Here is a 14,746-nt window from a genome sequence, read left to right as displayed (position 1 = left end):
AACAGCACCACGAGGCTCAAAGTGATTGCAAAGGCACAGGACTCCGGTGTTTTCCCTAATTTGTAATGCAGGTTCAAGGCCAGAGCAGCCTGCCAAAATTCCCCCAGAAAACGACAGTTTCCTGAGCGAAGGGCAGTGAGGACGAGGCAGCAGCTCCTCAGCAGCTCGTGTGGTGAGGAGGCCTGGCTGGTGGCAGCCTGCTTTGGTGGCTGGACACTGGTTCATGGAGGACGTGTGCCTTGAAATCCCTGCGGGCCCAGCTGGGCCGAGCACTCCAATTTCAGGGACCTTGCCTTAACCAGGAGGATCTTCCACGTGTGCGAAGCCTGATTGCAAGCCTGGCATCCTAATTCCGCAGAAACATCTGACTTTTCTCTCAAAACTCAGAAGAGAGACAGGGACAGAGCCACCTCGGGGCTCCTCAGGAGGCCTGGCAGCACTGAGTATTGCTGTCTTGGGGACGAGGGGCCGGGGCTGGGTTGCTCCTGCCACAGGAAAGGGGAAGGAAGGGCAGCACTGCGACGGAAAACCAGGCTTGTTGCTTGCTGCTGCCTCTGCCGCAGAGATAGGAAGGGTGAAGACAGAAGTACTGGTGCGGGATGGGGCCCTGGGGCCCTCCCTTCACCCCACACAGCAACTGCTGCCGGGCTATCAGCACGCCTCCGCCAGCTCCTGCCATGGCAGGACCCACAAATGTTTCTGCAGCTGCTTGTTGGCCTGCCTGGCTTGGCTAAAGGAGACATCTTCTTCTTCCCAGTGGTGGGATCCCATGGTGTTCATCCCCAGAACAGGGGAATCTGTGGGTAAAGCAGGGAAGAAAGTGAGACAGCAGAGAGGGGAGTTACTGACACGGGATGGCAGCTGCTGTGGTTTGGGACTGGAGCATGGCAGTGGTACCCTGACTTGTTTTAACACAAGGGGGGGTTGAACACATGAATTAAATTCAATTAATTCAATTAAATCACATATGAATTAAATGCATTGTGTTTCCATTCTCTGTTTTCTAGCTGCTCTGCCCTGTGTAAGGCATTGAACTGTTGGTTGTTTTTTTTTCTTTTACACATCTCTTTTTTGGAAGAGTAAGGTAGAAATTAAGGGTCTCAGACATCTCTGAAAGCCTATATAGCCTCAATTGTGGGAAAATGGCTCCTTTTCACCAAGATGTTTTCTAATAAGAAGGTGGTTTGTGAGCAGTAAGCACCTGACATTCTTTGATGATATACCACGGCTCTGCCACAGCCACTTCGGGAAGCAATAGAAGGGGAAACTGCTATTAGAGAAAAGCCAGCATAGATCTATCATGAAATAAAAGGCCTACAATTTCACCAACATTAGTCCTCCCAGACTGGGAAACTGAGGAGAGGACAATTATTTTTTCAGACAATATTGACATTTCCAAAAGCAGGACATTCTTGGGTGATAAGGCTGACTTGCAGCAATAGGTGCACACAAACACCCATTTGCTCCTCGCAGGAGTGTCAGAGGCTCATTTCTAAATCGGGCACTCGCACCTGCATGTGTAATATTCCAAACATAGTAGGCACTTCTGACTGTTTTCCTATGTCTGATTTTAAAAATCTGTTCCTCACAAGATTGAACTCATTGCTTCCCAAATATCTTCTTCAATCCAGGTTTGCTTGTGATGTTCATCCAGGACTTCTGCAGGATCGGTTCCGCTGTTATGTTTTCTGATGTTATTTGTTTTAATGGTTCCATAACAATTTTTCTGCCCTCCCTTTCATTTCTATCTGACCCCCCAGGAAACCTCTATAATCCTGATATGCTGTTTTCATACTTTCTCCAACAATCTCTTTGAAGAGACCGGACAAGCTCAGCCATCCCCGAAGTGATGTGAAACATTTCCCCAGTGTGGACATAACGTGTGCCAGGAAATTCCTGACTGAGTTTGAGCATTTCCATGCTGCATTCATGTATGTCAGCAGCCGTCAGAGGGGCAGCCTGTCCTCGCTGGAGACTGCTCGTTCCCAGAGAGGTTATTTTGCACCTGTAGGTCACTGCATCTGCCTCTGCCAGTTCCAGCGAAGGGCTCTCCACCCCTCCGATGAAAACAGCCACCCCCAGCTATCACCTGCCGAAAGCCCGTCATGACAGATCATCTCCAGCAGCCCACGAGACAATCAATGCAGATAGCTGCTCTTGGTTTATTTTTAAGGCTAAATACAGCCCAGATGCCTCTTTTCAACGAATGTCATTCTTTTTTTCTTTATTTTGGTATCTAGAGCAAGTTCTGATCGCCAAGCGAGGCCAAAGCAAAGAGGCTCTAAGCAGAGAGGCACAGAAATAGGATCCTCTCCCATGACAATTTCTGGATTTCCAGCAGAGCTGCTCTCCGGTTGTTACAGCAGCCTTTACACAATCGCTGCTCCTCTGCTCCACCCTCTAGGGAGATCTCAGCCACCTGAGCTCAGCACCCTGCCTCCCTCAAGCATAAAGGCTGCACACAGAGCAAAGGGCTGGTGCTTTGCTGTGGGGACGGGGGGGAACCCAACAGAGCCCCCTCTTGGGTCAGCAGCCCTCCTCTGTCCCTCCTGAAGAAGAGCCGGGGTCCTCTTCTTTCCAGCTGCTGCTGGTGGGAACAAGGATTTGTTCTCTTATCTCTGCAAGATCCTTCAAATACAGAAGTTAAAACCAGGCTTATCCTCTCTTCTCTTTACATAAAAGCTCCCACTCAAAGCAGGCATGTTCTGAAATCTATTATCTTCTATATTGTTCATAGTGGGTCTAATTTTTCCCACGTTGCTCAAAGCTCTATCCTCAGGTGACTGTTCCCAGAGCTTTTGCAGCTCTGCTTTACCTTTCAAATAAGATTTATCCATTAAAAAAACAATTCCACTGCTTTTTGCAGCTATCATTTTGTCACATATGGATTTATTCAATAAATGCTTTTAATAGCAACATTTCTAGGCTTTGTTTGTAAAGGGCTGCCAGGCTTTTACAAGCCAGGGTTGGCACAGACGCTGAATTGCCTCTTTGTACCCAGGAGAGTTCCCCGCTGGTCGTGACAGAGGTCCTGCACACACAACTAAATGAAAGGAAATTAAAAATATGAGTATCTACATAATTCACAGCCAGTAAATTGTGGCATGTATCAGGCTTCCAGCAACTTCTGGACCTCAGCAAAGCTTCTCATAACAGCCGAGATGTGGGGTTTTAATTGGCAATTTCAAGACCCACCCAAAGACCTAAAAGCCTGGCTTCAACACGCGTACCCGGGGAGGGAACTACACAAAGGGCATCAGCAAGAGCAAATCCAGCCCGTCCAAGGGCACTGGGAAACAACAGCTGACAGGCCAGAAGGGAGAGGTCAAGCCCAGTATGCCAAAAATTTGTCATTCCTGGGTCAGCCTGGAGTTAAGCAGCCTTGCTCCTGTCCATCCGCTGCCTGCTGTGGAGCAGAGGCTCCAGCATTTGTGTCTCAGTGTGTGGGGCACCCACCCGTGCAGGACTTCACATGCGTCTCCCGAAGAACTGTAAAAGAAGGTGGTGGCTGTAAAAGAGAGAGTCTTTTATCCTCTTTCCCCAATCCCTTGCTTTTTCTGCGTTCTTCAAATGTCTGTTGCTAAATCCTTGGCCCAAATTCTCCTCCTTGAAAGTGGTGCAGCACTAAGTTTTGCTACAGCAAAATTGAAAGAGAAAAGAGAACGCGTTGCCTCATGCTCTTTGTGAGTTGTTTTCCAAAAGCTATCAACTCCTTTTGGTGCCTCTTTGGCTTTCCTTCAATGAAATGTTCAATACATCCAGACATTAAGAGGACCTTTTTTTGCTCATCGTCCTCCATCCTCTCCACAGTCACTCGCAGCCCCACAAGGACTTATTAATTAAATTCTCTCAGTACCCTGTTATCTCTCTCTGCCTCTCTCTCTTCTGTGCTGCAGCTTGTGTACATTGTCGAGAGAAACCAGAGCGAGCAAAGAACCAAATAAAAAGATCCCTCCAGGAATGCAGTGTTCGATTATACAAAGAAAACCCACAGTTTGGATTGCTCATCCTTATTTCCCAGAGGAAACCGGATGTCTTTGTTCTTTGGCTTTTTTAAGAGAATTCCTTTTTTATTTTTATTTTTTTTCTGGTAAAGTCCTTCTACCTGTGAACTGCAGGCCAGGCCTTTGGTCACATTCACCTGCTGTTCCATCAGCAGTTGTCACACATCGCCCTTCCCCACGCTCTGCCTCCAACCAACAGCTCCAGGGCATTTTGCAGCGCTCCCTCCCCGGGGCTTTGTACCCGGCTCCACAAACTTAGGATTTTTTTGGGGGGAAAGCCTGGCTTCACACAAACAACACGGCTTTTCTCACAAATGACAAAGTGTCATAAATGCATTGCTGCTGTTAAAAAGTGGTGATGAGGTCCCTGGAGAGGCCAGGAGAGGAATGAGCGTGGGGCCCAAGGTCCCCTCTCATCTCCCAAAGTGCCGTACCTGTTTTATGGACAAAGAACACCTTCTGCTCCCGGAGTTGTCCACCAAAGCCAGCTTCTTCAGGGCTAAAGTTACAGTAAATTGCTAACCACGTAACTCTTAAAATCAAAAATAAAATACAGCTATGTGTATAATGCACCAAGCATTTAAAGCAGCGAGTTCCCTGCCCCCTCGAAGCCCATACATTTCCATCATTCACCTGCACACATACACACGTTTTGAAATACACAGTATTTTGCTTTTCTCCAAACATAAAGCTGGATAACGGAGGGGGAAAATCCACCTACCCCCTCACGCTTTATGCTGGGAACCTGATATTACCTCGAGCTCGCTGTCTTCCCAGCTGGCTGGGTATTGGATTGTTTGTGTTGGACCTCCTCCAGGATTAGCAGCAGCATCTGCACAGTTTTCAACATCTCATCGTGCTAAATCGCTTTGTTTTGAGATCTGATTGCGCCCGATCTCCATTATTTTAATTGTTTAATGTATTATAATTAGGGGGTAATTAGATCTAGCAGATCCCACTTCAGCCCTGCGGATCCACACCCGTCTGCAGGCTGCAGGAAGCACGAGACAAAAAGGGTCGATCCCACACTGGCTTTTCAGCCCCAAGATCAGTGCTATTTTTTGCCACTGACTGTGAACAAAGTTTCCTATCTTCTCTTCCCCATCACCTTAACCCAGTGGAAAGAGCATTCACCCGGGACAGGGGGGACCCAGATTCAATTCAATCCATCCTAAAGAAGATAAACCCATTGCTTCAGGGAACGCTCTTGCTACCAGGAAACCTTTAGCTCCTGCTGAAATGTCGTATTTGTGCCAAAATGGACAGCAGAGCATTGATCCTGAGCTGCTGGGCAGGGCTGCAACGGAGAGCCAGGAGCCCTGGTTCTGCTGCTGTGCCTCATCCAGTGATCGCTGCTGGGTGAAATAAATAAGCTCAGTTACCTTTCGGAGGAGGATCAGCACTGCAGCCAGCTAAAGGTGCGAGGCTGCTCACTTGACTTTGAGGAACGTGTGCCCAAAGGAAGATGCTGCAGGGGCAGTGCTGGAGGAGCACAGGCACTCAGTCCAGGCAAAATGCCCCGAGCAGAGGCGAAATGGGTGGGCTGCAGAATGAGCACCCACCAGCCCTGAGCTTCTCCCGAGCTTCGGCAGCGTCAGTGCTTCTGTTTCAGCCTGCTCTGAAAACGTTTCCGAGATGAATTGAAGGCTCTCCCTTCGAAAAGCAAAGAAAAAGGGGATCTTCCGTAGGAAGCTCGGTAAAAAACAAGCAGGAAAAAAAAAAAAAAAAAAAAAAAAAAAAGATTTCTAGCGAGCACGGAGATAGAATTTAAATTTTGAGGCTCTGGAAGGAAAAAAAAAAAAAAAAAGTGCCTTCTTTATTTTTAAATCCCTTTGAACATTTACAGATCTGCAAACATAGTCAGTTAGAACAACTGCAATCAAAACAATACACAGCATCTGCTTGTAGCCTAATTTGGGGATTCTTTTCGACTCCCCAGACATAACGCTGGCTCATTTTTTTTAGGTAGAGAAACGTTTTTATTTCAGTAATTTTTTTTTCTCTGAAGAAAAGGTAGTTCGAAAATAACGTGTGGGATGGATTCATAAATTCATAACTGGTTTGCAGGGCTGCTAGAAATGAAAAATAGCAATAATAATTTGAGAAATCGCAGCGTTTGGGCCAGCAATCCTTACATCCGGGCTGGTCCTGAGGGCTGAGCACCATTCCTCTGCTGCCTGGCTCTTTGTTAGTGCTGTCAGCAGAGCTGCTGAGCATTTCTGACTCAGGTGGGCAGAGCGCTTCACACCCCAGTAGCCATGACCACAGACTGGGAGGGACCCGGCAGCAGCTATTGTTGCCAGGGGAGAATTTGTCAGAGCAAGAAGCTCGCTGGGGAGTGCTGGGGAAGGGAGGAGCAGGCCAAAATCACCGGCAAGGCTGCTCTGTGGGAGGAAGATCATGATGGGGAGGGGGGATTTTTTGGCATGGCATAGACAAGGGGTGCTTCATGGCTGTGAAAATCCAGAGGAAAGCCTGGCAGAGCTCTCTGAACGTCCCCCTTGAGCTGCTGTGTCTTACCTAGGTGGAGAGGTGATATGCTGGAGATATGAATTGCTCTGTGAATGTAGGAGTGGTGCCAGGCACTGCAGAACAAACTCCCAAATCTCCCTGGGAGTGGCACGCTGCACAAGTGCCAGTAAAGGCTTCTCAGTTGACAGCTGAGGTAAGGGTATGACAGCCTGGCTTCTACCTGAGAATCAGAAGGAAAAGCCTTCCCTGAGTCATCCCTGCCTGGTTCAGGGGCAGGCCTGGGATTGCACATCAAGGACACGTGCACAATAGCTTGAAACTTCCAGCAGAAAGCAAACCCTTAACCAGGTTTGCTTCATCACCTACTTACTATCTGTAGAGATACAGATGGAGATGGAGAAAATAAGTGGTCTGGAGAGCTCCTTGTTTGGTGCTGAGTAGCTGTAGCACACACGGCACTGACTTGTGGATTTAAGCGTGCTCCATGATGCTTCAAGATCCTCTTGCCTGAACATCAGCCGTAGCTCTTCCAAATCTCCACCTTGTCTTGTGATCTGCTTGTTAATCCCCCTGTGTGCCCTTTTTTCCGGCAGTTGCAGGATGCAGCACAGATCTTCCCATTCTTTAAGACCATCTGTGGCTTTCACCTGTAGTTGTGCTTTTTACTGCTTCTCTTTATTCACCCAAATTCTGAACATAGAAATGCTTCAGACTTCTCTTATTAACCTCTTGATGTTTGTCTTCACAGCAGGTGGAACATTTTTTACACTAAGTTTTGGGGGTTTAGATTTTTTCCACCAAATCTCGTCCCTCCAACTATCATTGCACATTGGCAAAAAAATCCAGATTTTCCTTAGAAGAGCACCCAACCTCTGATTTTGAGTTTTTATTTGGCATTGGTAAGGACCTCAATCCATGGCCTAACAAGTCTTCCTTGTACACTGTTGTCTCTCCACAGCTTTTTGCATTTGCAGGCATGAGCCGTAACCAGCTACAGTGATATTTTTCTTGTGAGAGAAGAACAAGAGCTGATCAACACACCTGGTGGTGAAGTCCAGAGGCATTCACAGCATTCAGAAGTTCGTGTACTGCTGTTATTGCTGCCTGCATGCTGCCTATCCTATCACAGAGATCATTTGTTTTCAGCCTAGTTGCACTCCTAATTAACCTAGCCAGAAGCCCATTAGAATGGCTGAAAACAAGTTTGAAAAAATAAATGTTTAACTGAGAAGTGAGACATTAACTATTTGGGAGATAATCGCATCCATAAACTTGTTGGTCTCCTTCAGCAGTTTAACTTTCTTCTCATACAAAACTCATTTTCAAGTAATAAATAAATTAAAAGAAAGAGAGAGAGAGAGAGAGAGAGAGAGAATCCAGAAATTAGGGAGGAAAAAGAGTAGCTGCCCTGTGAGACCTCAGGTCTGGAGTTTTTTCCTCAAAAATTTCTCCTCAAGGCTTAGGTTTCAAAGTCTGTGCTAGGTAAATGATGAGAAAGATTGGCTTGGTAACTCTGGCCATGGCCTGCAAGCGAAAGGGTGGGATCTCGGTCCCTTCTTCAGCCTGGGATTTTCTGGATGGCCGTAGGCAAATGATGCAGGTATTTGCCTGAGAGCTTTGTCCCTACAAAACCTTATCCTGCAGGACTGGGTGTAGATGTCGATTTGCTGCTGACCTTTAAACGACTGTAAAACTGTAACTTGGCCACACTGCAAGCACTCCCACTACTTTTATACTTCCTGAGGCTTATCTATTATGCAAAACCAGACAGGTTTCACAAGCTGGGACACTGTGCAGAAGAGCAGCTTTTATCACAGCGCAGTGCTGTGTGTGTATGTGTTCGTTGTTTTGACACAGCACGGTTGGGTCATCCTGTGCAGACAACTGACCGGAGAAGATCTAGAAAAACTTTCTCTTCTAGATAAGGTACCCATCCTGAGGTAGAACCTGAGAGAAAAGACAAAAAGGAGGCAAGTAATTTGTTTCTCCGGTTTCTCCACATCCTAACAGCCTGGCTGAAGTTTTTGGATGAAGAAAGAGCCAGTAACTGGCTCCCAGCAGGGTACCTCTGAGACCTCATTACTAAATCAGACAAAATTTGTACGCCTGTTAAGTTACATGGACTGATACTGAGCCAGGAGAGCAGGGGGAATGCAAAGATAGTAACAGACTCCCAAAATTCTGGGAGGAAAGCAGGTGTTCAGGGTGGAAAGAAGGAAGAAGAGGCAGGACAAGAGAGTCGAGTTGCTCTGCAAGAAATAAAACAAGTGAAGTGGGCTTTGACTGATTGTTTTCACAGTCTTGTGTTGTCTCCTAAAATCTCCTTTGCCCTAATAACCTCAGGTTATCTTTCAAAACCCACCCTCCATGTAGGGCACATGCTATGCTCAATCAAAATCTTTGAGCACACTCTGGCTGGCTGGCTGCTCTCAACTGCTATAAAAGGCTGGCTTCCACCTGCCTTCTCCATCGTGCAGGCATTTAATTATGCTCCTTGTCCTCTGTACAGCTGCAGTTTCTCACAAACCTTATTTATCTTGAGATTTCATCTTTCAAATTCGGTTGAAATTGGGTCCCGAAGTTTTTTAAGGGGAATTGCTGAATGTACAGAGAGATAAACAACACAATCCTATAAACTTCGTTTCAAAGGCAACCAGGCTAAAAAAAAAAAAAAACACAGCTTTTAATTTCTGATCCTGTTCGTGCCAAATGTTGTCTAACATTTCAGCAGCAATCTGTGGCCCTGAGAGCCTCTTTCAATATCCTATCAAGAATATAAAATAAATTGTGATAAATGTAGTCAGTATAAAACAAAATGAGTGGAAATTGGTTGCTGGGATGCAAAACCGAAGTTGACAGGCAGTTGAGAGGAAACTTGCAAGAAAATGCTTATTTTGTGTATTTCTTTGGGGCTTAGCAGCCTGGAGCTGTCAAGATGGTTTTGCACATGCTCGGCAGCAAAAACAAGGGAACGAAGAGATTTTACCAGTGGAAAATGCAAGTTCCCACAGCACTAAGCAAACCGTCGGGGTTAAAAATGCTGTTAATGCCTGTAACTTGAATGAATTTGCTTAAATACTTATTTCAGGGCCCAAGTTTCCCTTGTAAAACTACGTTTTGAATTTCCTTAGTAGCTTGCTAGTTTCACCAAAGGTTTATGAAAAATCTTAATAAAATATTTTAGTAAATTCTCCTTTATCCATACTTCTATTTAACCATTCAGGTAACAGTGAGAGTTTATGGAGATGGACTTTTCTACTCTAGAAATTGTGGTTGCTAAGACCACCTCAGAAAATGATCTTTGAGGTACTGCATCGTTCCATTTTAAAGAATAATGATAAACAAATACACAATTCACTGTATTAGTAATTCCTTGGATTTCCTTTTAAAAATATAGGTTCAACAAATTACCTGCTGATCATGTTTTTAGTGAGAGTTCTCATCTATTATACACTAGCTATGCTACTTCGTTTTTGAGGCCCTTTAGAAGTCCTCAGGCCATATGAAACTGGCAACTTACATGTTTACGAACTGCGAGCACACCTTAGCATTTCTTCTGATGCCTTCAACTGTAGCAGCCGTTGTATATTTCTAAAGAATGTAAACACAGTAAATAATTTATCGTTTAAAAAATATCAGACAAATTAATTCAGAATAAATGCATACAAGGCAAGGAGGCCTGAAATTTAGTGACAGAACAGATATGAAACAAGACATTACAGAACCTTTTTCCTGACAATCAACGTTAAAATAACATTAGCTCGTAAGCTCAAATAAATAAAAAATAAGTCCAAAAATAAATCAAAGTAAGTATAATAGAATGATGTTAGTCTCAAGTCTGCTTCAAGACATCCTGTCTCTTCTGGTAACACTTTTTATGTATTATCTCGCTCGCTCAAGAACAGTTACACATAAAGGAAATGAACACAAGCTAAGGAGAGTTCCAAGTTCCCAAATCCCCGTGGCTATTGTTTGCAAAAAGAAAAGAACTGTTTTCAGCTATAGACCAACCAAATTACTCAGGATTTAGTAATTCAGGGTGTAATTTAGGGCTATGTAGAGTACCAGGATAAGACCAATGCATGGTGATTTTATCAGCACGGTATTAACTTCACTCCAACTCATACTTTCAGCCCCAGAGGACCCGGGTTCAGCCAGTGATCTCACCTGACAGTGGCCTCATCCATCTTGTCTCCTGTAGGGAGAAATTGAGAAGAAAACATATCTGATCCACTCATTCAATACGTCTTTGGAAGACACAAATAACTCAGCATTTGGGCAATCGGTTAAGAATGAGAATATAATAAAATCACAAGACATAAACCATATATATTCCACTCGCAGGCCTCTGTCTAGCCAAGTGTCTTTAAACACTCACGTTAAGTCTCCTTGTGCTGATGGTTGGGGATATTTCATTTGATTTCTTCACAGTTCTGATAACTGCAGCAGCATCCCTAAAATGCTCCTTAGCTGCTTCTCAAAATAGTCTGATTAATCAATCTTATTCAAGTGCTGAACTTTATTCTTCCGCATAGCTTTTCAGTTTGCATTTAATTTTGCAAAATCAAATCAGGTACAACACAGAAATAGGATGAATTTTCCATGGGAAAGTAAATACACCCAAAGCCATGGCAAGTTGCCTGCTCTGAAAATGAGCTTTCAGCAGTTCAAGAATTTCCTCATTTTCTCTTCAATATGTAGGTGCTCAAATGTCGCACATGCATTCGAACACTAAAAGGAAAGGAATCAAATAAGATCCATCCATGGAGCTACATTTTATACACAACATCCCAACCTCTCAAACTAACTCGCAGCTAACTTGGTACTGAAATTTGTTGCAGCCCTTTAAATACATTCTGGTGTTCTCTGCCATGTCATACACTAAATGTCAGAAATAAAAGTTTTTTAGATTAAATTCAGCTTCTAGTGACCTCTGTGCAAACTTGCGGGCTTTCATACCTTGCTGGAACTTTTTCTAAACAAGGAAGAACTGCATTTAGCTTCCTTTCTCAGAAAGGTCAGTAGGAAGTAAAGAGCAGCGTCAATTTATCTTTGTCATTTGGCGACAAGTTCTGTGAAGGAAGTTGCCATTTCACATCACTTTTATTTTCAGAACCAAGGAACGTGCTAACTCATAATCTACCTGCTCTATGCCATTTATTTGGTGGTGTTCTGATATCCTTCTTGGATACACATCACTTTTGTGACAAAATGTTTACTAATGTTAAAAAAAAAATCTACATTTTATTTTTGTGAAAATGATGTTTGCATTTTCCTGACAGCAGAATCTCAGGAATCATCCTTCAGGACACTTGCAACCAGGCACTAACTCCCAAATATATGCATTTAAACCAGTCCATATCCAAAATCACTTGAGAATTTAACTCCTGTGTACCCGCTTACTGAAGCAGGACTCGCTCTGATTCTTCAGCTAGATGTGCCATTTTTAATAAAAATGGACTATGGATGGAAAGGTGAGGAGTTTGGACAAGGTTCTCAGCAAATCTCTAGGGAAACGGAGGGAAAGGGCATTTAAGACCCAGCAGCTCCAACTGCTTTCCATTCAGTGGCAGAAAATAGCAGCCCTATCCACAATTTATACTTTTTATCACTGGCACCTGACACGGAGTCAGAATCTGACTCATGTTAGACCACTGGGGGAAAAAAAAAAAAAAAAAAAAAGGGAACAAAATGGAAAGTCTCAAATGCATCCTTCCTTCAGTAAAGTCTCTGCTTGATCAATCTACAAGAATGTCCTGAGAACAAAGTGTGTTAGCTGACTCAAGACCTCAATCAGACTACACAAGAGAGGAAATATCTCATCCACTAATGCTATCAGCAAAGCTTGAAGCTTTTAAATCACTGAAAAACTTTTAAAATCACAGGTTGTGGCCAAGGAAAGACATGAAGGCAGCTATGACGGATTCCTTTAAATTTTGATGAAAGTTTTACTCCAGAAAGGTGGTGATACTCTGAAGATCTTGCTTTTGCTAAGTGGGGGCAAGCGGCTCAAAGCCCTACAGAAGCTCAAAAAGACTATGTAAGGATACATAGTCCTATATACAACATAATAACCTGAGAATTGGTGCAGAAAAGTGTGAAACAAATTCACAACAGCTAGGGTTTTGAGCAAGCAGCTTTCAGAAAAGTGGCTCCTGATGGCTGGACACCACAGGACAGAGCTGCCATCTCTTCTTTCTCCCCACATAGGCCATAGATTTGCCGAATCATCTCCTGGTCTCCTGAGAAATGCCCTTTGCTAGGCTGCCTTTCCTCATTTTCCTGTTCCCAGGAAAAAATAAGGCAATCAGAACATGTCCATTTTCTAGCAGCAGCAGCAGCCGCCTCCTGGTTAGCTCCAGGATCGAGCAACGCTCTGCCTCCCAGTTCCGGACAGCATTCACCGACCTTTAAGAGCTATTCCTACTGACTTCCTGGACTGCTTTCCCTGGGCTGTGTGAGGATAACCTCCCCCAAAATTCCTGCTGTCCTCTTCCAGCAAGCGGATAACCCTCCTTTAACCACCCATCCACTTTCAGTCATGTATGGTTAAGCACAGGGGAGAATAACTAGCACTTACAGGAGAAACGATGAGAGGGAAGTAGAAAGAACTAAATGCTGTGCTCGAGGGAGAATAAAAGACATCTGGGGCCCTTTTCATTTTTTTCCCACTCCGTTTCTTCCTCTCTCAAGAAGCAAGTGAAGTGAGAAGCGCTGTAAATAAACACACATAGATATACTTTTATATGCTAATGTGTCTAACTCCACAAATGAGTTTTTGCTCCTAGCTGTTGACAAGTATGCCTGACAGTCTGAGATAGTGAAAGTGCAAGTCATCGAACAAAAAGCCGTGTGGAAAGCAGCACAGAAAATGCATTTGAAGGAAAGGGAAACTGCTTAAAGCCTATCTTTTTAAGAGGCCGAGCTCCTTGGTCAAAACTGCAGCAAGCAAGACAAAATATAACATTCCACGCTGGGGGAAAAGTGCAGGAAATGTAAGAATAGAAGACAGCAGGAGAGTATCTGTTCAGGAGACGGCATATGCAAAGGTGAGTAATGTCTAATTCCTTGGATCTGTTTCAAATGGCAGCGTTCGTAAAATCCAGAGAAGTGAAAATGGTGTTTGGCAAAAATAGCTTACTTAAAGGAGAACGAGTGCAGAGTCTATTGACATATGGGGCTGCTAGCAAACAAAAACTACGGTTAGTGGCAATTAGGGCTGCTGCAGGAGACGTTCCATTCACTCCAAAAACAGAAATAATGGAAAGAAGTGAATGGAAAGGCTGATGTTTTCCTTCCACAAACCTATTAACACTACCTACTGTATTGCAGCCTACTTCGCAAGCCATTGCCCTGTGTTTCCTGGAGGTACCAAGAAGTGATACGATGCATACCTGTGCTTCAGCTGACACACACACTCCAGCATGGATTTTTGTGCACTTGTAAGGCTGTAAGGATTATTCTATTTTCTCGTATCAGTTCATTTTTCACCACGTTACCACAAAACATTCAAATACCTCTGAAAATGTATAGTCTATATTTGGGTAGCTGCCATTTCAATGAGACTTTTCTACAAAATAAAGGTTTAAAGCTTATGTTAAAAATGAACTCTGTAACATAACTTGAAGCAAGTTGCAGCAAATGCTGTGCCATCATACCATCTGTGTTCAAGTACAGCTCTCAAGCTCTCCTCCTATAGCTTCCTAAAGTGGAAAATAATGATAAAAAAAAATAAAAAACAGATAAGATGAAGAAGCATTGTGTGTTGGAATCCATTATGAACCTGAGCTTTACCCTGCTTGTCACAATAAACAAACTCCTCTGTATCTGCCTCCTGCAACAAGGTGTCACTGGGGAAATAAAAAAGGAAGGTTATGTTCTTCATCAGGTTTAAATTAAGCAGCAGAGATCTTCTCACCTGACACAGCTAGCCAAGCCTGGCCAGCTTTGCTTGACCCAGCGTTGTCCACCAGCCTCCATGCTCTGCTGTCCTTGGCTCCTTCCTCAGGCATCCCAGCAATATTCCACGGGCAAGCGAGTGAAATTCTTATGGAAGGCACTAGAAATGTTAAGAAAGAAAAAAAAAAGTAATATATATATATATATATATTCCTCAGTGTTAAATCAATGTCTAGGATATCAGTAGCTGCTGGAGAAAACAAGGAGGAAAAGGCACGTTATGACAAACCTCAACACACATCTTAGGCCGTGAGCAAGGGTGGTAACAGAGCCATAAGCCAGTAGTACAGGTAAAATGTCACTGCTGAAAA

The 14,746-nt window shown here is 44.1% G+C and overlaps 1 long non-coding RNA gene across 1 annotated transcript; it reads right to left on the bottom strand.

Moving 5' to 3' along the window:
- Nucleotides 1–7,346: 7,346 nt before the first annotated feature.
- LOC309874392 lies at nt 7,347–10,067 on the bottom strand. Its single transcript, XR_014316826.1, has 3 exons — nt 9,997–10,067; nt 9,004–9,134; nt 7,347–8,423 (listed from the first exon to the last, which is right to left on the bottom strand). It is a non-coding gene; the product is annotated as an uncharacterized lncRNA (long non-coding RNA).
- Between the last annotated feature and the right edge of the window lie 4,679 nt (nt 10,068–14,746).

Source organism: Aythya marila (assembly GCF_965140915.1).
Source record: "Aythya marila genome assembly, chromosome: 2".
NCBI lineage: Eukaryota > Metazoa > Chordata > Aves > Anseriformes > Anatidae > Aythya > Aythya marila.
The sequence above is the reverse complement of the archived record's forward strand: the minus strand, read 5'-3'. Positions and strand labels throughout refer to the sequence as shown.